This window comes from Ascidia mentula, chromosome 2 (genome assembly GCF_947561715.1).
Source record: "Ascidia mentula chromosome 2, kaAscMent1.1, whole genome shotgun sequence".
Classification (NCBI taxonomy): domain Eukaryota; kingdom Metazoa; phylum Chordata; class Ascidiacea; order Phlebobranchia; family Ascidiidae; genus Ascidia; species Ascidia mentula.
The window spans coordinates 18990847-19014054 of NC_138567.1; the positions used below are offsets into that span (position 1 = coordinate 18990847).

Sequence of the window (23208 nt, forward strand, 5' to 3'; positions counted from 1 at the left end):
TTAATGGCTGCCTTGTTCTTGCACGCCCATAGACAAACTTTCGAAATTAGGTTGCTCGTTGAAATCATCAGACGAAGACCCGACTCCAAATTGCTGTCCAACATACGTGTTCGGTACTTGTTCTTCAAATACTTCATTTTTGAAAACGCTGCTTCGCACACGTAAGTGCTTCCAAATAGAACAAGAGTTTTTCTGGCTAATTCTTGCAGTTTAGGATATTCAACTGCACTTTTCCAGGTATCCAGCAAACCTTCTTCGTCTTTAAATTTCTTGACTAGCTGCTCGTTATTTTTCAACTCAACCAGCTCCATTTGAAGACGTAACGGTGCAATATCGGTTTCCACCAGATGTGGAAAAGCAACGATTCTGATTGTTTGCGAAATTTTCTCAAAATCTTTAAAACGGTTAGCGAATTCCTCCAACAGCCCGTCGAAAACGCCGGAAAATATATCGATTGGAATATTCCCAACATTTATTTCTTTGCTGTCAATCAGCGCTGTCACTTGCGGAAAATGAAAGAAATTGCGTTGCCTTAGATGACTTTTAAAGAGTAGACATTTGTCCCGGAAATCTTGTACTCTTTTGTACAGGAGACAAACTGTTGTTGTTTTTCCTTGCAAACTTTGGTTCAGATAGTTGACATGAGTTAGAAAATCCACCAGAAAAGCAAGAGATGTGAGGAAGTCAACGTTGATCAGGGGGCAATACTTGTTTTTAAAGCCATAATATTCTGTTATTTCTTTTCGCAAAAGCAGAACACGGCAAGACGTCTCTCCCTGAGACAACCAACGGACGGAGGAGTGATAAAGCACGTCCTCTGCTGACGTATCACTTGAGCTTAAAATTTCTTGAAATTGCCTGTGATGAAGAGCATTTGTCCGAATGAATAAAATAATACCATTTACGTCTTTCAGAACGTTACTTAAAGCAACGGATTTGGCACACAATGCTTCCTGGTGGATAATACAGTGAAGATTAACGAGCTCGTTATTTTCATGCTCCTTACATACGTAATCTGACAATCTTGTCACAAATCCTTGTTGCTTACCCGTCATGGCAGGTGCGCCATCCGTGCAAATGCCACGAAGACTTTTTAAATCTAATCCGGACCGAATGCAGGCATTTTTGACTGCATCAAATATGTCTTCACCACGGGTGCGGGTAGCCAGTGTTTCCATTGAAAGAAGATCCTCACACAACTCAAAACTTGTAGATAGAGAACGAACGAAGACTAGCAGTTGCTCAGAGTCGTTGATGTCCGTAGATTCGTCAACAGCGAGCGCAAGTAAACTTCCTTCTTTATTAACTTTTGCTTTCAGAGAGAGCTTCAACTGCTGAGCGATGTCAGATTGCCGGCGTTGCACAGTAGCGCGCGAGAGAGGAATCGATGAGTAATCTATTTCTTTGCCGGGATGAATGCATTTCACAACGTCCATGATACATCGCTTAACAAGTTCCCCATCGGAATAAGGCTTTCCTGCAACACCAAGATGATATGCCACTCTGTAGGAAGCTTCGCAACGATGATTGGTGGAGTGAACGAAAGACGAGATGCAAGCGGTTTGCTGACGTACACGCTTTTTTAAATTTTCGACACAGACCTTCCTAGACTCTCCATCCAACTTTGCATAGGCGTGTGACAGATGCCGCTGAAAATGCTGCTTTGCATTATCCCCTTTTACAGTTTTAACGATTTGGCTGCAAATTAAACACTTCATGGTATGTGTTGCTGTCTGCATCATAAAGTAATCCACCTCCCATTTGGGATTAAACGCCCTTTTCTCTTCTTTTAGCAACCTTTTGCGTTTCAGTGACATGACTGATTGAGTCCACTGTTTAGCTTTTTGACAAATGTACATGCGTACATGACAATTGACAATTTACAGACATGCTATCAATGTTTTGTGACGTCACCATCCGTATTGTTTCGCTTTGTCTCGCATGTAATTCAAAAGTTGCGGTGGCTGCAACAGTTACTACTCGCTACAGCGAACGAATGTGTACAACGCGGAAATGGAAATGGGCCTAATTAAAAGCTTAACTCTTGAGTCCGCTTTAAAAACAAGTTTCAGAAGCAACGACGGCCGCCAATGCATGTATTTGCATATAAATGTGCACGGCCGCAAAAAATAGCGTCCGCGGCCGCAGGTTGTGCACCGCTGGTTTATGTTGTGTAACAAACTACAACAATACATGGTGTCAGAAGCTGGACCTCAAGATACCTAAGTGATAGAAGAGTATGGCTTTCCAGATATCGCCGTCGGAATGCTTTGATTTTAACAAGCCGGAAAGCTGGAGGACATGGATTCGCAGGTTTGATCGCTACAGATCAGCGTCTAAATTGTCTGACGAATCAAAGAAAAAGCAAACTGATACACTCAAAGTTTGATGAATACTTTGATGTTCGTAAGAATGTAATTTATGAACGATGCCAGTTTAATTCACGTGCGCAAAGACCTGGAGAAACTATTGATGAATTTATAACTTCACTATTTTCACTAGTCGAAAGCTGCAATTATGGCGAACTAAAAGAAATGATAAGAGATCGTATCGTGGTTGGGTTGCTTGATAAAAGTTTGTCTGAGCGATTGCAACTAGATCCTAATCTAACTTTGAATAAAGCAGTGAATATGGCCAGAAACACTGAGATTGTGAAAAAGCAGCAGGTGGAAATGCGTCGCACATCTCATTCCTATGCCGACGTTGAGCGCGTTCAAGTTTACCGATTTATACCCCAAGATTTTTTCGGGACTTGGACAATTGACACCCACTTATGATATAAAACTCATACATTCAACAAAACCATTTTGTCTCACTTCACCTCGCAGAGTGCCACTTCCTTTACATAAGAAATTGTGTACTTAAACCTTTCTCGTGTACTGAAAAACAAAACCGTTAGAATATGTGTGGACTATACTCACTTAAATAAACATGTTTGTCGCGAACGACTGATGCTGCCTACTGTTGATGCAACACTTGCTCGCCTATCCGGTTCTAAATATTTTTCTAAATTGGATGCTAATTCGGGATTTTGGCAAATTGTACTCTCAAAAAAATCTCGATTGCTCACCACTTTCATAACACCAGTGGGGAGGTTCTGTTTTAATAGATTACCTTTCGGTATAACATCTGCTCCAGAACATTTCCAAAGACAAATGTCACAAATATTGGACTCACTTCAAGGAGTTTTGTGCCACATGGACGACATTCTCGTGTTTGGAGACACTCAGACACATCACGACGAGCGTTTGATGGAAGTCCTGTCGCGCCTACAGCAGGCTGGAGTAACGTTAAATGCAGATAAGTGTGTCTTTTCTGCGAAACGAATCGGTTTCTTAGGTCATATCATTGATGAAAATGGTATTTATCCAGATCCTTCAAAAATAGAAGCAGTAGTGTCCATGAAACCTCCTAACGATATAACGGGATTGCGCAGGTTTTTGGGTTTAGCAAATCAACTCGCAAAATTTGTTCCCCGTTTGGCAGACATATCTAAACCGTTGTGTGGACTGTTACAGAAGGATGAACCATGGCAGTGGCTTCGTCCACATGAAGAATCTTTTAAGGCAATCAAAGATCTTCTCACGAGCGCTGACATTCTTCAACATTATGATCCTCAGGCAGAAACTGTAGTTTCTGCTGATTCATCATCGTATGGACTCGGGGCTGTTTTATTACAGCGAAGAAACGGTAACTTTCGTCCAGTAGCCTACGCATCACGAGCACTAACGAAAACAGAACAGAGGTACGCTCAAATTGAGAAAGTAACGCCAAATAAGGGTCTTCGGCTTTGCTCAGAAGACTTTTTACCGTCTTTACAGCCCTTTCCGCTTCTCCATTGCTTTGTGGATACCGTGGGCTGCTAGTCTGGTGAATGAAGCCATATTGGTTGGCGAAACACTGAAAAAGATAGGAATTGTATTGTGGGCCGTTATCCGACATCACTATGTCTGGAATCACTTGACGGCACAGAGGAACACTTATATATGAGGTGGTCACGTGACACCACCACGTTGTGCAATCATTCAGGCGAAACACACTACACTTTATGCACCTAAAATGAGCTGTGAAAGTACAATCTTACATGGTATATTTAACTATGTCACAATACAAAATGTCTACAATGCGGCGCCGAACTGGAGGGGGAATGGGTTTTGTTGAGGCATCATCACTAAGAATGGTGTTCTTAATATCCACAGGAAAGTCTGGAAGTTTATAAATAGGCCACTTTCCAGTCTCTTCATTGGAACTATCATGAGACTCATCAGTTGATAATTTAATAGTATTAAACGAATCACTGCTGGCTAGTATGTTATAAAGATTTTTAATATACTTGTTGTAAAAAAATCATGCCATTATCAGTTAATATTACATTAAGTTTTTTTGAAGGTGGGGTGTGTCTTTTTCCTCCCAGTCCACCCAGTCTTCATATTCATCACTATAATATTGCAGGGAATATTGCTGTTTTTCTTTGGTTGTGAAACAAAATGAATTTTCAATTTCTTCTTGGCAAAAATGAACTGTGAGGAAAACTTGGAAACACAAATGCCAAACATTTTGTAAATTCAGCATATACTTGACTTCACCAAAAACATACTCATTCTCAATAAAGTCAATAACATGATTATCACCAACTTTGTATTTTGCACAGTCAATAGATAATTCTTTAGCCCTTTGAATCAAACAGTCACCATTTATCTCAGAGTCTCCAACTACTTTTACCGAACATGAAAGACCATATTCTTTAGACTGTTCCCAGCACTTTAGGTATTGTATCCTTTTTGCCACTGTTAAACAAACATTTTTAAAATTGTGGGAGCGTTTTATTGCCTTTTTTACTCGCTGATGATAGGGCTCAAATCTTCGTAGTGGTCCAAACTTTAGTCATTTTGGTGTTATACAGCTTGGTGCTAAATCAATAAGAAAAGAATAGAAATCATGTAAAGTAACTGATCTAAGAGCTTGAAATTTTTGGAGCAAACACATATCCTGGCTAATTTCAAGTACAACTCCCAGGGTTCATAGTTAGTAGGTATCAGATGGCCAACAATAAATGGTAATAAACAAAACAGACACCAAGCTTGAGAAGCAGTTAATGCCTGACCCTCTAATCCATGCTTCGGGTCTATTTTTGTTGTCATTTGGTCCAAATTTAAACTGTGAATTACACCTTCAAGAACATCATGCATTATGTTCGGGGGTAAAGCATCGATGACATTGAACGACTCCAATGCATCAAATGGTGATGCGCCATGGACTCCATATGCGGGTACCAACTGGGGGTCATTTTCTTCGGAATGCACATGATACTTGTGGCTGCTTTCATGGAACTTTTCTTTCAATTCGGAATGCCTTCCAAGACAAAATCTGCATATCGAGCCACTACTAAAACATCTGCGAAATCCACCAATCTCATGGCTTCCCAGGTTGTCTGCGGAAATAGTTGCTAAACCACCAAAAAAATGCTTTTTAAAACCATCCTCTAGTGTAATTAAAACACCATCCTTTTCCAAAGCAGACAAGTCCTTAAGTATTGGCTTAAGTAAAGTGGTGTAACCGTACTTCTTCACTGTGCTTGCTTTAATGACAGCAAGCAAATGAATGTTTTGCAAAGAAGACCAATATTTTTCTTCAATGTTGCCAACAATGTAATAAAAACATGTAAGCTTATACACACATTTACTACTTCCCAATGGATTACACACCTCAACATCATCACAAAAGATCTCCATTACATTTGAAGTAAGGGTGGCTTTTGAATATCATACCATGACTGTAGTTTGACAGTTTAGTAAATCTCAAAATGCTGTCCAACACATCAATATGGGAAATGTAATGTTGAAGCGATTATAACAATGGAATATATTGAAAAGACTCCTTGCCTAAAGGCATTTGATATTTAACTGGTTCAATCAAACCCACAGAAAGGCAGAATTGCCGATATACAGTTTCTTGCCTTATGTTAAACCAAACTGTTTCTATACTTGGTACATCATGAATTTCATTAGAGGAAGTTAAAATTTGATATTGTGTAAATACTTTATCAAAAATAGACTTGAACACTGATATAGGCAAAACATGCTGTTCACGACAAGCCATACACAGCAGTGAAAACTTTCTAATTCCACCGGATCATCGGATGTGTCGACACAGACCGGATCAGGAGCATTGGCTTCATTTATTAATTCGGTGATACAATCTACTTGTGATTCAGTAGAACTGTGTAGGTCGAAATGTTCGCAAAACACTCAGAAAATTTACAAACTAACCCGTTTTCACAGTCCTCTTTTGAATGATCAATTCGCAAATGCAATAAGATTCTTTTACGAGAGTTCTTTCGAGTTTTGCCATCTGGTTACAAACAATATTTAGCCTATACAAAACTTATGATTTGAACCTGGATCCAATAATTTTGTACTTTTTTCACAATTAACGTGTAATTAATTAGTTAACTGCAATTACCACGCTACTTTTAAATCAACCGAGAATTAACCTAAAGATTGCTGATTGGCTCGTGCGCTTTCGAAAGAGAGAAGACAACCTCACGAGTCCCGGATGTAAAATATTTCAAAAACGGGGACAAAATATTGTGAATAATTATTCAAGAAGTCATGCCACAATTGTATGAACGTAAGTACACATACTTATCTATATTTATGAGCAGTTCCGTGTATTTCTACAATTAACATAACAATCCACCCTTTACCGAAAAGGTGGATATGGACTTTTCCACCCATGGTTTCAGGGAATAGGGTGGAAATTTTGTCCAAATCCACCTTTTCAGTTTACAGTGTAGACTCAGTTCTCCAAGTAGTCGAATTTTCCCTGTTACCGGCGCGTGTCACTATCTGCATTGCCAGAACGAACAATATCGTTGAAAAACGGCCAACGTTTAGGAGAGTTCCTTAAAAAGTTGGTTGGTGGCATCTTGTAAAACCGAGTTCAGTTGATGGCCTGCACAATGGAAATAAAGCGCTTTCGGGTTCTCCTTTAAAATTCGATTTTGAACCCCACTCACTTTGCCGGCCATGTTACCTCCGCCGTCGTATCCCTGGCCTCTCAAATCTTGAATAGAGAGATTACAGCGCAATAAAGCATCTTTTATCGTTTTGCATAAAGTCTCGCCGTCAGTATGAGCTGTATTTCAAAAACCTAAAAAGATTTCGTTGCTTTGCAATGTCACAAGTTTCGTCACCACTTTGCTGTTTCACGTCACTAAGCAATTTTCGGAGAACTTTAAGACCTAATAATTTCATTTTGAATTTCCGGCGACAAAAACTTAGTCGCAATGTCCTCAGCCAAATATTAGTGAATATCAGCGTTAAATTGACCTAACAATTTTTTCATCATTATGGCCACGTAGTGGCAATCCAGCTTGGCCAGAAAAACAGATTGCGCTATATTTTTTAATTTAAACAAAAACCAGGGGTGACATGTCACCCCTAAATCGACGCCTATGGTACCAAACAAAAATTTGGCTCACAATGTCAAAATATAGTGCAGATCTGCATAAATTTTCCTTGACGTTTTTTTGCATCAGTTTTTTCCAGTGGGATGTATTTGTGACTTTTGTCACGTTTATACCAAGTATGCGGCAAGGCCAAAAACGCTTCAGAAATAAGTATATCGATTTCATGTGCTGTTGCAGCTCTTTCTAGGATTCTGAAAGAAAGATGTATACAATTGTAATAAAAAAATTATCATATTAAATCGAGTCTCACTTCTCAAAGTTCCTTTTCTTGTCCTGGCAACAGGATTATACTGGAACATTCTCAGCCTGAATATGCAATGAAGTCACTGTTATGGCATACAAATTGCTCATGAACTACAATGGAGCAGATAGGAACAATATATTACACTACACCAATTCAACTAGGCAAAACGGCTTTAAATTCTACACTTGATATGAGGAAAAGCATTAAAATTCTACCAGTACAAGTAGTAATAGTATCTGCTGAACTACCATGACCTTTAAACAAGTGCTTCATTATTGTTCCCCGATCGTTTTTAAAGTGGGCCTGTAGGTACCTTTAACTAAAATACAACGAGATGCAGTAGGTTTTATAATGTGATGAAGCGAAGGGATGAACAACATACATTAAAATGATTACAGTTCAACATAAAAAAACTAGTTCAACGTTTCAGGAAAAGCGTGGTCTTCTAAATCTGCTGAATAATGTTCAATTCCCGCCAGGGTTGACAAAAGCACCAGAAAGGTCGCAATGAACACGTTCGTTAAATAGGCAACATGTTGTTTAGGTAGACTTTTAACCCTTTTGGCCGACCACGGTCGCCTTCTAGTAACGTCTCATTTAACACGTTGCTTATTTAAGCAACGTGTGAATTTTGACCCTTCTGGCGCCAACCAACACTAAGCAACGTGTTGATTCAGACGAATTATGACCCTTCTGCAAAATTGAAATCATTTGGAGCTAAACTACATCTGTGGAAAGTACAACTTGAAAACAAAAACACTGCACATTTCCCTACCTTGCAAGAGCAAAAGCCTTCTACAACAGCCAAATATGCCCATAGTTAGATATTTTTGCCTTTCCTTTCAATGTGGTTGCAACTGATGTTCCTAGTAACTTCCAACATGAAATAATAGAACTCCAGAGTGACGGTACGTTGAAAGCGATGTACCAAAACGTTCCACTGCTCAACTTTTATCAACGCTACATAAATAGCTGATAATTTTCCAGTCATGCGGAAACATGCTTTGAAATATGTGTCTCTGTTTGGAAGCACCTACCGTTGCAAGCAGTTTTTTTCCAAATTGAATCTAACAAAAAGTCGGCTTCGCTCCAGACTGTGATGAAAACGTGGAGATGCAGTTAAGAGTTGCAACATCTTCTAAAAACTTTCAGCCATCCCACTAGCTGTGAAAGTGAAACAAATCATTGCCTACTTCTCTGCATATTTTATCTCTAAATAAAATTTCGAAATTTTTATTGGCCCGCCTGTGTTATTTCTCATTTTATGTGGCCCGCAATACTTAAAAAAGGTTCCCCACCCCTGGTCTAAGGAACCAGGTAACTTCACTTAAGAAATCACTATATTACACATGATGATTTGTTTGAGTGGACAATACCTTACAGGACCATAAAATATAACCAACAAAAAAACTATTACTACAGATTTTAGTGCAACAGTTTTACTATTCAAGTCATTCTTTTCAGTACCTAATATTTAACAAAAAGTATTTTAAACTGGAACACTTGTGTGGATAAAAATAATAAACCCTCCTTCGCAACTATTTTTCGGGGTTTGTTTTAAATTGTGTTCAAACAAAAGTATTCAGACAAAGCTAATACCTGTTTCATCACAGTGACAAAAACAGCTCCCAGACTTTGTGGTTTAATGCAAATGACCCAGAAAGAGAACTTATTTTGCCACAGCACCTATATATAGAAAAATGTATACTTCTAGCACAGTCTTGCACAAACAAGTTTATGATCTCCCATGCGTTGTTAACAAGATTGGGTGATTGTCATAGGCGTCGATTTTTTAACGTTTTGGAAATGCGCAAAAAACATTTCGTCAGTCGTATCGCCCCAAACATCGGTAAACGAAGCAAATTATGTTTCGTGCCACTTTGTTAACTAGTGTTTGTCCTGATTGTAACGGTGATAATACAGGTCGTTTGAAACTAGCTTAACGTATAGTATAATATGTGTTTTTTTGGCAATAATATGTCACCCCTATATCGACGCATCTATAAAACGATAGTCGTTATATGCTTTCATCCCAAGTTGTCAATGGGAGATCTATGCTTTATAGACATGTTTTACTTATATCTTTTGCTGTGAGTGGATAAAATGACAATGCATAACAAGAATACCCTGCCCCAGTAACTGTTTTCTTATTACACAACTAAATAAAAATTAAACCAGTTTTACAATGTTTTCCATTCCTACGCATATGGCTTGCTACCAGCTCTCGCACGACTAAAGCGCATTCTATGACGTCACGCAACAAAAATCTCATATTTTCCTAATGTTGCGAATATTAGTGTCACGGAATTATTTCCTACTTCAAAAACGGCCCGGACCCTGCAGTACAAAGAGCCTTACAATGGTTCGCTAAATGGGCGTCTCTTTAATAAACGGGCTAAAACGATGGTAAAACGTGCATATGACATGTGCGCTGTGATGCTACCCATGTTGCAATCTATGTATGTTGTGATTGTTACAGTGTTCAGAAGAGTCTGTGGACCCCTGAAAACACTTTGCGGACCAACTAACGACTATTCATGCTGAGACTTGCACAGGAAAATTGTTTACACTACGAGTGGACAGTCCGTAATATAATTATTATTTTGCGAGTTGTACTATAGTTAGGGTATACCCTAAGCATTGAAAGAAAAATAATAAGTGTCTTGTCACAAAGTGGAATTTAACCCTACAGAACACAACTAACACAAATGACTTTTTATTCTGAAAAAGTGTTTTCACTACGTGTGGACAGCCCGTAATATAAGTAGTATTTTCCGACTCGGGCGTTGGGTTATGTGTCCAGTTCTTTAATTGCCAATGGCATTCCAATAATACTTTCGAGGCCCAGAAAGTCAGGACTCCACACCATATGACACACGGTGTGTCAACTTCCGTCTTTTTTAGTCACAAATTTACACGCGTGTTGCATGTCAATCGTGGCCTCACACTTGAAGTGTGTTTTTTCTTTAAAGCTTTAGTTTTTTTTAAAACACAAACTCAGCGTCTTTTACACAAACGTAGAGATTCAATTGTTGCGTCATACCTGATGAAGTTTCGCCGCACGGCAGACGAAACGTCGTAAAATACAGTACGTTTATGCCAGAAGAGCAGTACATTTTTAAATGCAATATGCCTGGCAGCAACAGGAATTTCATATTAATTAAACGTAGAGACTCTTGGGCAGCTTTTGCATGCTATACGAACCCACGTTTTATTTCCGCATATTCAATATTGTAGCAGCAGTGGACTGCAAATATTTGCTTTTAAGTTACCGGTATAACGCATCAGGCTTAGTGTTGTATTGCCGTAGTTGGGACGGCTTTACAGGATAATGTTCTTTTCCTTGTCTGTAACTGTATAAACCCGAATTTTTTTACCTTAACGAACTTTTAAATAGAAGTGTTTTGCCAACTGCGATTGTGATCGTATTGTTTACATGTGCAGTTGTTTCGTTTTCTCCTTCGTTGCACACGGGTTGCAATTGATTTCGATCACAGCCAAACAAAACCAAAACTTCGTCTGGAACAACGATATTGAAATGCCGCCAGAACCAGTGAAAAAAAAACAATGCACTGTTGCGACCCTGCAAAGGGTTTTTCCTGCTCCACGTGGTCCACACAACAGAAAAAAACTATACTTTGTAACTGTGAACAGTGGAATTATTGCATTTCTTGTATCACTTCAAATTTGCAATAATTCTCCGGAAATTTTGCCGGTGGCGCACATAATAATCGAAAGTTGGTGCAATAATTTTAGTTTCCTCGGGATTGCGACAAATTTCTGACTTTGCCACCAAACTTCTCCCGACTAGAATGGGAATGTGGCGGTGTGGTAAGAATTCGTATAGGGACGCATCTTGCAGGCGGTCTTGGTACATTTTAATTAACTTCATGAGCAAGCACCATGAGATACTGGTGAGCGACATCGTGGTCTTGCACGATGTCACAAAAAAAATTGCAAATCTGTCAGAGATCCTAAAATGATTTTTATCGCTTTGTTGCAATTATGCTATTTCTTTCCAGTCGATATGACTGGCATGATGGGATATAGTATTCACTTGCGGCAAAAACAATAGCTACCAATTTTTCTTTAGCACGATGGGATGCTGATTGCAAAAAGCATTTCTTCTTGAGCCTGCATATTATGTACAAATCGCACATATCCTAGCAGAAGTGATTCGTTACCACTCAAAGTTGATTCGTCTGTTTGCATGCAAAACCGAGGAAGCATTATGTTGTAAAACAGTTTCAATTATTTCTTTTGCGGCTGGTAACGCTAGGTTTAACTGGTAGTGTGCGGCTTTGCCGTATTTGTTATTAGCTTAGATAAATGGTACGAAGCAATTAGTCCATAATGCATTCTGTTGAGGTGGTTTTGGAGTCGACTCGGCTTTATTCAAATCAAATCAATGAAACCATAAAGGTTATATCGGAGAATCGCAGCCAGTCACTTTGGAAGGTGATGGGTTACGAAAGGTGGCCACCCGGCCGTACTGGCCAAAGCAAAACCCATCGAAACGCAAACTCGCTTCTCAGAACGTTTTCTTTGGGTAAAGGGGAAAACGGATGTTAGTATTGAGATGTAAAAAATGGGTGGATATAAACTGGAGAGCGATCTAATGAAAGGATTTATTTATTCCCGTATACTTTAGAATGCGGAAGCCGAAGGGGGTGTGAAATAGGTTGTTATTCGATGCATTTCTTGTGAAATGGACGTGTACTGTGTCTACCAACGGCTTTGGCCAATTCGAGTTCTAATTTCTTATATAATGACGTGGATTTGAAAGGAATTTGCCGATCCTCCACCCCAAGCACCAATAGCGTACTGAATATGGGAATATACAAATGAATAGTAAACGTTTCTCAATGTTTAAACGTCATAATTTCGCAACTGAAACAAAGTGCCGCATGCTTGTGACAATTTCTTTTCCAAATAATGAATGCGAGTTCTCCAGGTTTACACACCGAGGTACTTAATATTATCTGATCGCAAAAGTTTCATGTCTATGGTGGCCCATCGTTGCCACGAGTTTTCATTGAATATAAATTAATTTTGAATAACATTTTTTTCTATTTTGATATGAATTTGCATTTCATTTTTAAACTCATTTTCATTATGAAAGGTAAATTTAATTTCATTTTGTAATTCATTTTTGTTTTTAAAATGCATGAAATATCTATCATGTTACACACAAGCATTGCACTTACTAATACTTTTCTTGATTTAATGATCTACACAAAATAAATCCTTTTTTTGTTGTCTGTAAATTGTTAAATCACCAATCACAACATGCCACTTACCGAATGTTGTTCTTCTTTGTACTAAAAAATATTGTATATTTAACATTAAACTGTAACATCATTCTGATAATCTGTGATTGTGTTTTTGAATAAATTTGCAATGGGTTATTATATAAACCTGACGCCTTTGTGTTTTCATAGTTGATATCACTCTCAATATACCTTTAAACAACCATCATGAGGTTTTCAGGCTTGGCAGCCCAGGCAATGCAGCCCAGCTGGATCATCCACTTTTTCCTGACAAGTCGAAGCAAGATTTGAAAAATCAAGCTCCCGGTGAGGTTTGAACTCACGACCCTGGGCTAACCAGGCCCAACGCTCTACCAACTGAGCTACAGGAGCTCAGTGGTTTCACGGGGTATATTGTGGCCAAGGTACACTGGTGCGCAAGCGCACAACTTGCCAGGCAACCTTCACATATACGTAGGGGATCTCTACCACCGTATCAGATGACGCAGTAATATTTCATGCAATGGCATGATAGGCAGGATCGCCCCACTGCGCAGGTCCTTGCTTGGCGATCACAGCTAACGTATCGCGATCATGAGGTTTTCAGGCTTGGCAGCCCAGCTGGATCATCCACTTTTTCCTGACAAGTCGAAGCAAGATTTGAAAAATCAAGCTCCCGGTGAGGTTTGAACTCACGACCCTGGGCTAACCAGGCCCAACGCTCTACCAACTGAGCTACAGGAGCTCAGTGGTTTCACGGGGTATATTGTGGCCAAGGTACACTGGTGCGCAAGCGCACAACTTGCCAGGCAACCTTCACATATACGAAGGGGATCTCTACCACCGTATCAGATGACGCAGTAATATTTCATGCAATGGCATGATAGGCAGGATCGCCCCACTGCGCAGGTCCTTGCTTGGCGATCACAGCTAACGTATCGCGATCATGAGGTTTTCAGGCTTGGCAGCCCAGGCAATGCAGCCCAGCTGGATCATCCACTTTTTCCTGAGCCGACCTGAGCCGAAGCATTGGCGTAAATTATGATTTACGCCTTTTATTAATTTGTTACAAATCCGTATTTCAGTAAACGTGGTTTATTTCAATGTTAACAAGCTACACTTGAAAAGTTATAGTATCCTTTCTTTTGTTCCAACTTTCAATAACTTCGTGGCGCACATATTTGGCGCGATTTTTTCAAATTGAATTTTGAAAAAGGGGGTGACGTCACACACTACCGCCTGCGGAACAGATTGGGAGTTTGCTTGAGGGAATGTGACGATGCGTTGACGGTTATATCGTTAGCGAACAAAGGAATTGTTGGGAGGGCATCTTAATTCGGCCGCTACTGTCTGGGCGATGGAAACTTTGCGCTGAATATGGAGACACCATGGCTTGTAATGCATAATTGGTAATGCAATGAATTATATGCATTCTATGATTTTACAATGCCTTGAGTGCAGTACCCAAACCGATAGACCTATATAAATTATATTGTCCAAACCCGAAGACCCATAAAATAAGAAAGAACATAGAATTAAATGTTTAGGAATTGCCTAAATTCGTCATTACTCCAATGGAACAAATCCGAAAAAAGAAAAAATTTGCGCAGCCAAACAGTCAATACTATATATTACGAGATTTATCCCGTATTTTTATCAGCTTACCCCAGGGCTTGAGATATAGTTTGGGAATAAATCACAAAAACATAGTTTACTTGTCATATGCGTGTCAACGATATGATAAACTTCCGATCTTTATTACCGACAATCAGTGATAACGCTTTTTCATGACAAACTGGGAAAGATCACAGATAGCCAGTTGTCTCCACTAATGATTCAGTCATAGCAGAGCTTCACAATCATATAAATCAAACTCAAATCATGTTTATTTTGCGCGAAAAAGCAACTACGCAGATGAACAATATACAAAGAAATAAAACGGCATGCCCATGTAAAGGTGATTTCCTCACGAATAATGAGATTGCAGCCAGTCGCACTGGGAAGGAAGGTGGCGCTCCAAGGTCTGAAACGACAACGGATCCTACGGCAGTAAATTATACAGTGGATAAAAACACAATAAACGACAAGAGGACTAGAAAGAAAAGGTAAACGGGCTGCTAACAGGGTCGTTAAAATATTTAATATCAATCAATCAGCTGCGTTATTTTTTTCTCTACGCTCGGGAATCGGATTTTCTCGTAAGATTGAGACCTTTAACTAAAGGTCGGGGATTGCATTGTGGCGCGCGGGGGAACCCTTGATAAAAATACACGCTCCTCATCTTCACAATGCGCGGTTGCATGTACCGGTTTCCCACTGGCTCTCAAGGTCATGGCGAAACTGCGAGCATTCTCTATTGTTTATGAAAAAAATTTACCCTGCTATTTGTGAGCTGAAAGATTTCGCCAGCAAACATTTAACTGTTGCAACAATTGGTAAATTTCTAGACGCTTCAAACCTGGATTGAATCGGGCGTCTCTGGCAAATTGGATAATTAACACTATGCGAAAAATACACAATATAAACACAACACAAATAAAATTTCAAAATTGGATTTGCGGCAACCAGTTCCTTGAAGTGGTAATTTCCAACGACTTTTCGCCATTTCTTCACTTGTTGATGCTGATGCATCAGTTGGAAAAAGCTCCACTAGAATTAATTTCGAACTTGAGCACCTTGGTTCCAACTGCGAAAAAATGAATCGGAAGGCACCATCAGCTGTCATCAACGTTGCACTCTGCGTTGTAACACTTTCCAGTTCTTTATGCGTAAATATGTCTGGATCATGTACAGTAAACTGTTCCACCTAGTTTTGCAATCCAAGCTTAATTGAAGTTGCCTTCCTTCACGAAATCTTGCAGTTTATCATTTTTAAGAGGAGAGAATGCCGAAACGTCCTTGCCAGTTTTCGTACTTTTTCTACGGCCACAAAAATCTCCTGTCTTAGAATGGCACACTTTCATCTCTTGTCTCTTCCTAGCCCGATACGGTAGACAAATCGTCTGTGTCGGAATCTTCCCCGGTAACCGTTGTGATGTCATCGGTATCTTCTTCAGTTGCTTCTTGCGCTGTTTTAATGGGCGTGCTTTGGGGTGATTTATAGATGCAAAGCATGAGCGAAACACTGCTGATGTTGAGCAGGTGCCAGTTCGCCGAACTTTATCATTACAGATGCACCGTCTGTTACACAGCCGCGGGTAAGATTCCAATAACCCGACCCATTATGGCTCCAGAACTTTGCGTCGTGGCATATTTACATACCTTTTGTTTTGAGCTGTAAGTTCTTTGCCGTCTCGTAGAACTTAACATTTCCATTAGGAAATTTAAAACCTTCGGCGTCAAGATCCTTTTTCATAAATTGGCTGTTTTCAATTTGCCGAAAAGTTACACCATCAACAGCTGCTGATCTTGCCACTGTCTCTTCCAAACTTCCTTTTTGTTGTTGTGAGCATTGAAAGAATTGAGCCCTGCTTTTGGGGATTTTGATTCCCGGTTCTCCACTGCTCTTTCTTTTCATTTGATGCTTGTATTCCAAATGCCTTTGCAGCTAATAACAGAACTAGGGCAAATATTGCATTTTGCTTTTTTTGTTCCGGGAATTTTGGTAAAATGCGCCTGGTTTTGCTACTCGAACTCTGCATGTTGACAAGATAATATACTTTCAATGTAATGTAACAAGTAATAATGCGGATGTCGTGGAAAACACACAACCGAATGACGAGACACCCCGCTGACAAAAACAATTACTTTTCGTCCCTTGGGCTTCGAAAACATGACCACTTCTCTCGGTGTTACATCGCCACTATGTTATGTGATGTATTGATAATTTGACGTCAGCACAATGTACCGTTGTTACGTCACAAATACCGTTGTTCCCGTAGAACCCCAGTGCATGCCTGAACTGTTGTTGGCTAAGTTTTAGTTTTGGTTAGTTTAGTTGTCGTGCACTGCTGTAGGAAACTAATATTATTTCTATTTGAATAAGACAATTTAAGTGCAAGTTGAATCTGCTAACGTTGTTTCCTGTTGTGTGAAATTGGGAAGAAGCCGATATTTTTGTGACTGGTTCCACAATAGTTCGGTAAGCAGAATTGTGCATGTTTTTGGTCGCTAATTCAACGCGTGTTGTGTGTTAAGAACCATTGCAGAATTCCCGTCTGTTGCACTGTCCGGGCGCAACCAGTCACGCCCGTCTGACTTGTTTCGTCCACTTTCAAAAAAGGAAATTATTCTCTTCTTCATCAATTTTGCCATATTCCCGGGAAGTGAAATAAAAAAAAGTGACTGATCCAACTAGGCTACATTGCCTGATCATGCCATTGCATGTAAATATTACTGCTGTTTCCCAATGGTGTTTTTTTTCGCTCTCATATTTACATGTAATTTTGGAAATATTAGATTTTTTTGGTTGTTTTTCTGCTGAACACAAATGAAATAAACCAAACATTATTTGATAAGCAAAGTGGAGCCTATAATATGATTTGTGTAAGCTGCAGACAGATGGCCACTGTTTCGACCTAAAAGGTCTCCAAAGTGGAAGTCTTTGCTTGGCCGTTTGGTCAGCAAAGTCGTCTGACAGTCACACCACGAATGGCCATCTGTCTGCAGCTCACACAAACATTATTTATTCATATTATATGCGCAAAAGAGCCATAATAATCAATGAGAGCTGCAGACAGGGTGTATCACCTTTAAAACCAACATGGTGGTCGAAGTTGCCATGTCAGGTGGTTCGGCATCGATTGGTTCAACAACCCAAGAAAATTCTTCTCAGACAGTTGCGTTTCTTTTTTGCCTCTGCCATGTTTGGCAATAACATCATTGGAGCAAAGACCATGTGCAAATTTCTGAAAACTTTGCCACTTAAGATTTCTGCAGCTATCATTGATGACAAAAGACCAAACACCACATTACATAAGTTGATGGTCAGTCAACCAGCCCAAAGTGGAATGTGAGTTGGTAGCATTTTCCATTAAAGCACAGTAAGTTTTACGTTGAGGGTTAAAACAAAGTGATTAAGAACGGAAGTTTTATTTAATGGAGTGTTGTGCCGTATAAAATCAGAAATTGGTTTACGAACTTTAAAAACAACATTTTCTTCAGGACTGTGTCATTTGCATATTTTATTCCTTGTGAAGCCACAGAGGATGAGTAATATTTAGTTCCTGTTCGTTTCCGCTTTTTAAATTTTGATTCTACAAGCTGTGTCTTCTTTGGAGGATTTTCTTTTGCAGCACTGGAATATTTGCTGTGACTAATTTTAATATGCATAAACGAATCGCAGTAAATTTTTGTCAAAACTTTGATAGATTTGAAATACTTGACATCACGAAAGTTCTGTTCTATTATGCCCTGTGTTTGGTTATTGCACAATATAGTTTGGTCATGTGATGCCTTCATGATATTACAAAAATTATTATTTTGATTGTATAGTTGCTCTTGGGAATCAGTAGTTATACCTTTTCGTGCATGTCGCGACAAGCATCATTCGAGGTTGAGCAAATTCTGCTTGCTATTATTTCGAAAACCTTTGCACAAAATTCTGGGTTATAATAAACATTTTTTGCTGACAGTGGGTTGCAATGCTGCTTGTAATGATAAGATTGAGTAAACATTTTTAGTTTCGTTTATCACCTGTTTTAGAAAAAAAAAATCCGTTTCATTCACATTTAACCTTCACAATTTGTGCAGCGATTATAAAACAACATTCTACCATCAATTATTATTAGATTTGGTTTTCTTGCAACACTGCGCAATTTTACACTATCAATTCAAACATTTTCTGAAAAATGACTTATGGGAAGAGGAGTGCAAATTTGAAAATTTCAATTTGTCTGAGCAAACTCAAGATGTACAAATCCACTAGGTGTCGCACACGCATATATATGAACGATCGATGGCGAATAAACGCTCAGAAGTGGGATCTTCAGAAGCATGGCTTTTCAGGCGCAAATATCACCACCAGAAATGAGTTGAACAAGGAAAGTTCAAAAAAGCAAGTAAATCTTTTATTGTATTTGCTGGGTGACAAAGGTGATGATATCCTTTCGTCATTCTGTTTATCAAACGAAGATTCCGCAAAATTTGAGGTAGTTTTGGGAAAATTTAATGACATGTGATGAATTCATAACTTCTTTGTATGTCCAAGCGGACAAATGCAACTTTCCAAACATGAAAGAAGAATTAATTCGTGACGAAAATATTCGACCGCTGTCATCGCCATCTACAGTTTGTTTCGCTGTATAACAGCTGTGCACAGCTAAAATACACACAACCTATTTGCTTGGGCTTGCGTAAAGTGACAAAATACACGATATTCGTTCTCGTTGTTGAACTCTCGTAAATTTCGTTTGCATTTTAACTGAATTAAACGACACAAAGCTTTGGTCTCGGTACAGTTTAACCGCTTCAAAATACCTCATGCGAGTTTGTTTTTTTGACGGTAGTAGCACACAACTTGCCTGCGCAAAAACCTTCAACCAAGACACAATCATATGCTCTAAATAAGCACGAAGCAAACCATCCCGGTGTACCAAAAACATTGGTTGGTGCAAAAGCTATGAATATTCATTAAATGCAGGCGTCCGTTGTGTTTGGCCGCAAAAAGTACGTTTGGTTGAAAATATCTAGCCACGCACGAACTTAGGCTTAAAATATTGCGCATTTAGCACATTATAACAGAACATTTCGGAAACGGCCAAATTTTCGATTTACGACCAAATGTACTTTTATACATAGTATAGTATTATAGAATGTTCTAGTTGATTTGTTTTGTGAAAAGACACGTAAAAGTTAAAAACAAAACCTAAAAGCGGTTTTACATTACTGCCACAGCGGAAAAATGTGTAATTTGGTAAAAAACGTGCAGAAAAAGCACGATCTCGGTAATGATTCATTCCGCTAGGTGGTGCTATCACTCCGGATTTGAGAGGTATCTTACAATTGATGCGAAAAATAGCTTATAGCAAGCATACCAGAGGAGTGGGACCAGTGCCTTCACAAAAAAACAGGAGACATTGCGAGAGCACTAAGGCTTTGTAGTCCTGGCTTCAAACCGCCAATACCATTCAACCCAAAGCACAAGCTGTATGAGAGTCCTTAGTCAATAACAGAGCACCTTGGCGGCAAATATATAAAAATATACCTCAAGCTACAGTGGAAACTAAATCAATAAGCTTTCAAATTAAGCTAAATCTCAGGACCATTGTGACCAACAAAAAGTTAAAATTATCTGAAATTTACAGAAACAGGTCCATGCGTCTTTTGCGAAAATGCCGCTGAAACGGTTTTACATTTATTTGTAAATTTCCATATTGTAAAACGTTACTGGGAAAATGTATGCGGTTGGCTTCGTGCCTTGCTGTTCGGTTTACATCAAAACAACACTATTTTTGAATGCTTTTCAAACTGCGCTTATCTTTGTGCCCGATTTGTAATTTATCGATGCAAATACGCTCAGAGGCAACCAACAACAACAAGATCTATTGAATTAAACATCGCCAATGAGAAATACCGTACCGAACCAAATTATTACACAAGAAAATTGTCGCTACGCTGTTGACGTGAAGCATATACCCATGTAGCTTGACTCTTGTGCTGATTTCTCGCCATTATGTTTAACCTTTGTTGCCTATTTAGCCTTTTCTTCAATTGTACGCCTTTGGCGTCCTTTTTCAATTAAAAAAAAAATGATGCGAGACTCTAGAAAGAGGCAAGAAAGAAGTTCGCGTGAATCCTGATAAACAGCAATGTATAAAACAAACATTCCTCAAGCTGTGGATTCGGTTGGAACACTTTTGAAAAAAGAACAACCATTGTGTGAATGACAAGGAGCAATATGTGTATTTTCCAGCAGTTCACAACAACCTGTTGTAACTGCACACCTGGTCACGTGACGACACAAGCAGTGCCAATGTTATCTATTCCTTTTTTTCATGTGTTTCTTACGTTTTTTCTTGCGTTTTTAGTGTTTATGCGCTTGATGCATTCGAATAAATGACTTCAGAAACTTAAGTGCCAGAAGAACGATTTTGTTTAATTAGTAGGCTATGCCTGGCAGCAAAAATAGCAGTATACTTTTGAAAAAGGCCAAATGCCCAACACAGTTTGTAAAAACCATAATCCCCCTGAACATACTTACAAATGGGTAAGTCTTTCTGTTTTCCAATCTGAATTCCATTGCTTTGTCAATAAAAGTTTGCTAAAAAAAAAAAAAATGATTGCAGCTGCATTAAGACAGCACATTGGGGGGTTTTGCAAAGGCTAACTGCTAAATTGTCAGTCCTAGGGGGTGTACAAACAGCCCCGGTGGGGCCCCAATACATCTAATTCTTAATGAATTGTGTAGAGGAGGGTTGGTGGCTTCACTTGATCGCAAATGGAGGTAACTTTCTGTGATTCATTTTTTCACAAAACAAACCTACACATTTTTCTGCTTTTTTGGCCAAATTATCCGAACGGCAGTAATAGCTTCCTTGCCAGTATCTGATCGGCAGCACTGCCAAAGCAAGTGGCCTGCAAAGTTAGACTGCAAATTAATACCTTTTAAAAGAGTCTCGGAAGACCTGTCCATTCAACAAGGTTTGATTATGAGAGGCGATCGTTTGCTAATACCTTCTTCGTTGCGTTCAAGTGTGCTAAAAAATATTCATGCTGGACATCAAGGGGTTGTAAAATGTAGAGAGAGGGCGAAATCTGTGTGGTGGCCCGGAATAAATACGGACGTTGATTATGTTATGTTGGCAATTGTGCCGTTTGTGCGAAATGGCGTAGAAACTCTGCTGAACCACTTAATCCGTCTGTATTGCCAGATTATCCGTGGCTTGCGACTTTTTTCTGTTTAACAACAAAACGTACATGTTGGTGGTGGATTATTTTTCCAGATTCATCGAAATCGACCAAATGTTAAAAGACACCATTTCGGAGAGTGCGATACTGCATTTAAAGTCTGTTTTTGCTCGCCATGGCATTCCTGAAGAGGTTGTTTCCGACAACGGGCCACAATTCGTTTCAAGAAATTTTAAAGAATTTGCAGCTGCGCATAGGTTTAGGCACGTTACTAGTAGTTCATATGGCGAAGCGGAGCGTGCAGAAGACATTACCGCAGCGTTGCTGGCATACCGATCAACCCCGCAGAATTGTCGATGGGTAGAAGAATGCGGACTACCGTCCCCATGAGGAAGGACCTCCTTGTGCCTAATTGGAACTTCCTGAAAGAATTTCGGCGACGTGATCAAAGAATTAAAGCGGACCAAAAAAGACAATATGATGCACGACATCGCGCACATCGGTTACCCAACCTATGCCCAGAAACATATGCCTGGATTAACCGGGACGGTGATTTTCGTCACTGCGAAGTGATGTTACCTCATGTTACACCGCGGTCATACATTGTCCGTGGGGACAGTGGTGAACTGAACAGCCCTAGTATACTACACGCTTTGGTGGATTAGTTAAAAAACCGAAACGCCTGGATTTGTAGTGCAATTGTGTTTTGTTGTGCCGAATATGTTCATTCCAAAGCTTACCCCTAGGGGGTAACGCTATTTCATGAGCGATCGGTGGGCGTCCCAGTGACAGTTGCCCAAATGGCTGGAGGCAAACCCAATATCAATGGCCAAACGAGGAAATCGATGAAGAAAATCTTATTTCCCGACGCATGGGTGCGTTTCGACGCCCCACGTGGCCTCGTCATTGCGATGGCCGTCACCTGTTGTTGACGCAATGTGATTTCTGCCCAGTACTCTTCTATTTGAATAAGGTGTAAGCAGCAAAAGCTGTCCACCTCATTTGTATGAGTTGTGTGGTTGAGCTATGATGAAACGCCAGAAAGAAGCGGAAATTCTGTCAAGGAATTGACGGGAATATTGACTGTTCGTCCCGGAAGGCTGGAACGGAGTGCAGATGTTCATCTGACTTGCCAACCGGGGGTGGTGATGAGGAATTCTCCTTCCACTTCGACAGTCAATTTGACGTATGAGGGAAAAGAACGAATACGTTGCCAACTGTGCTCTGAGGTCCTGCCCACGGACGTCAAGGCACAAGGACATCTCCGGCTACAGCTGCGGCAGATGCGACAAAACTTACGAGCGAATGTCTTACTCAAAACTTCTTCCATTAAAATTTAAATGAGTTACAAGATTCTTTTGGTCTTCCTTTAACTACCCCCAAAGAAATGCTTTCACATACTTATGATTTTTTTAAGTTGTTATATTCTAATCAAAATCTTGAGTTACCAAACCACG

The 23208-nt window shown here is 39.6% G+C and overlaps 2 non-coding genes and 1 pseudogene across 2 annotated transcripts; all 3 read right to left on the bottom strand.

Annotated features, from left to right (window-relative positions):
* Window positions 1-1817, bottom strand: LOC145890322 (general transcription factor II-I repeat domain-containing protein 2A-like; annotated as a pseudogene).
* An 11466-nt stretch (window positions 1818-13283) lies between these two features.
* On the bottom strand, window positions 13284-13357 carry Trnat-ggu (transfer RNA threonine (anticodon GGU)). The gene has a single exon. It is a non-coding gene; the product is annotated as a tRNA-Thr (tRNA).
* A 278-nt stretch (window positions 13358-13635) lies between these two features.
* On the bottom strand, window positions 13636-13709 carry Trnat-ggu (transfer RNA threonine (anticodon GGU)). Its single transcript has one exon. It is a non-coding gene; the product is annotated as a tRNA-Thr (tRNA).
* Between the last annotated feature and the right edge of the window lie 9499 nt (window positions 13710-23208).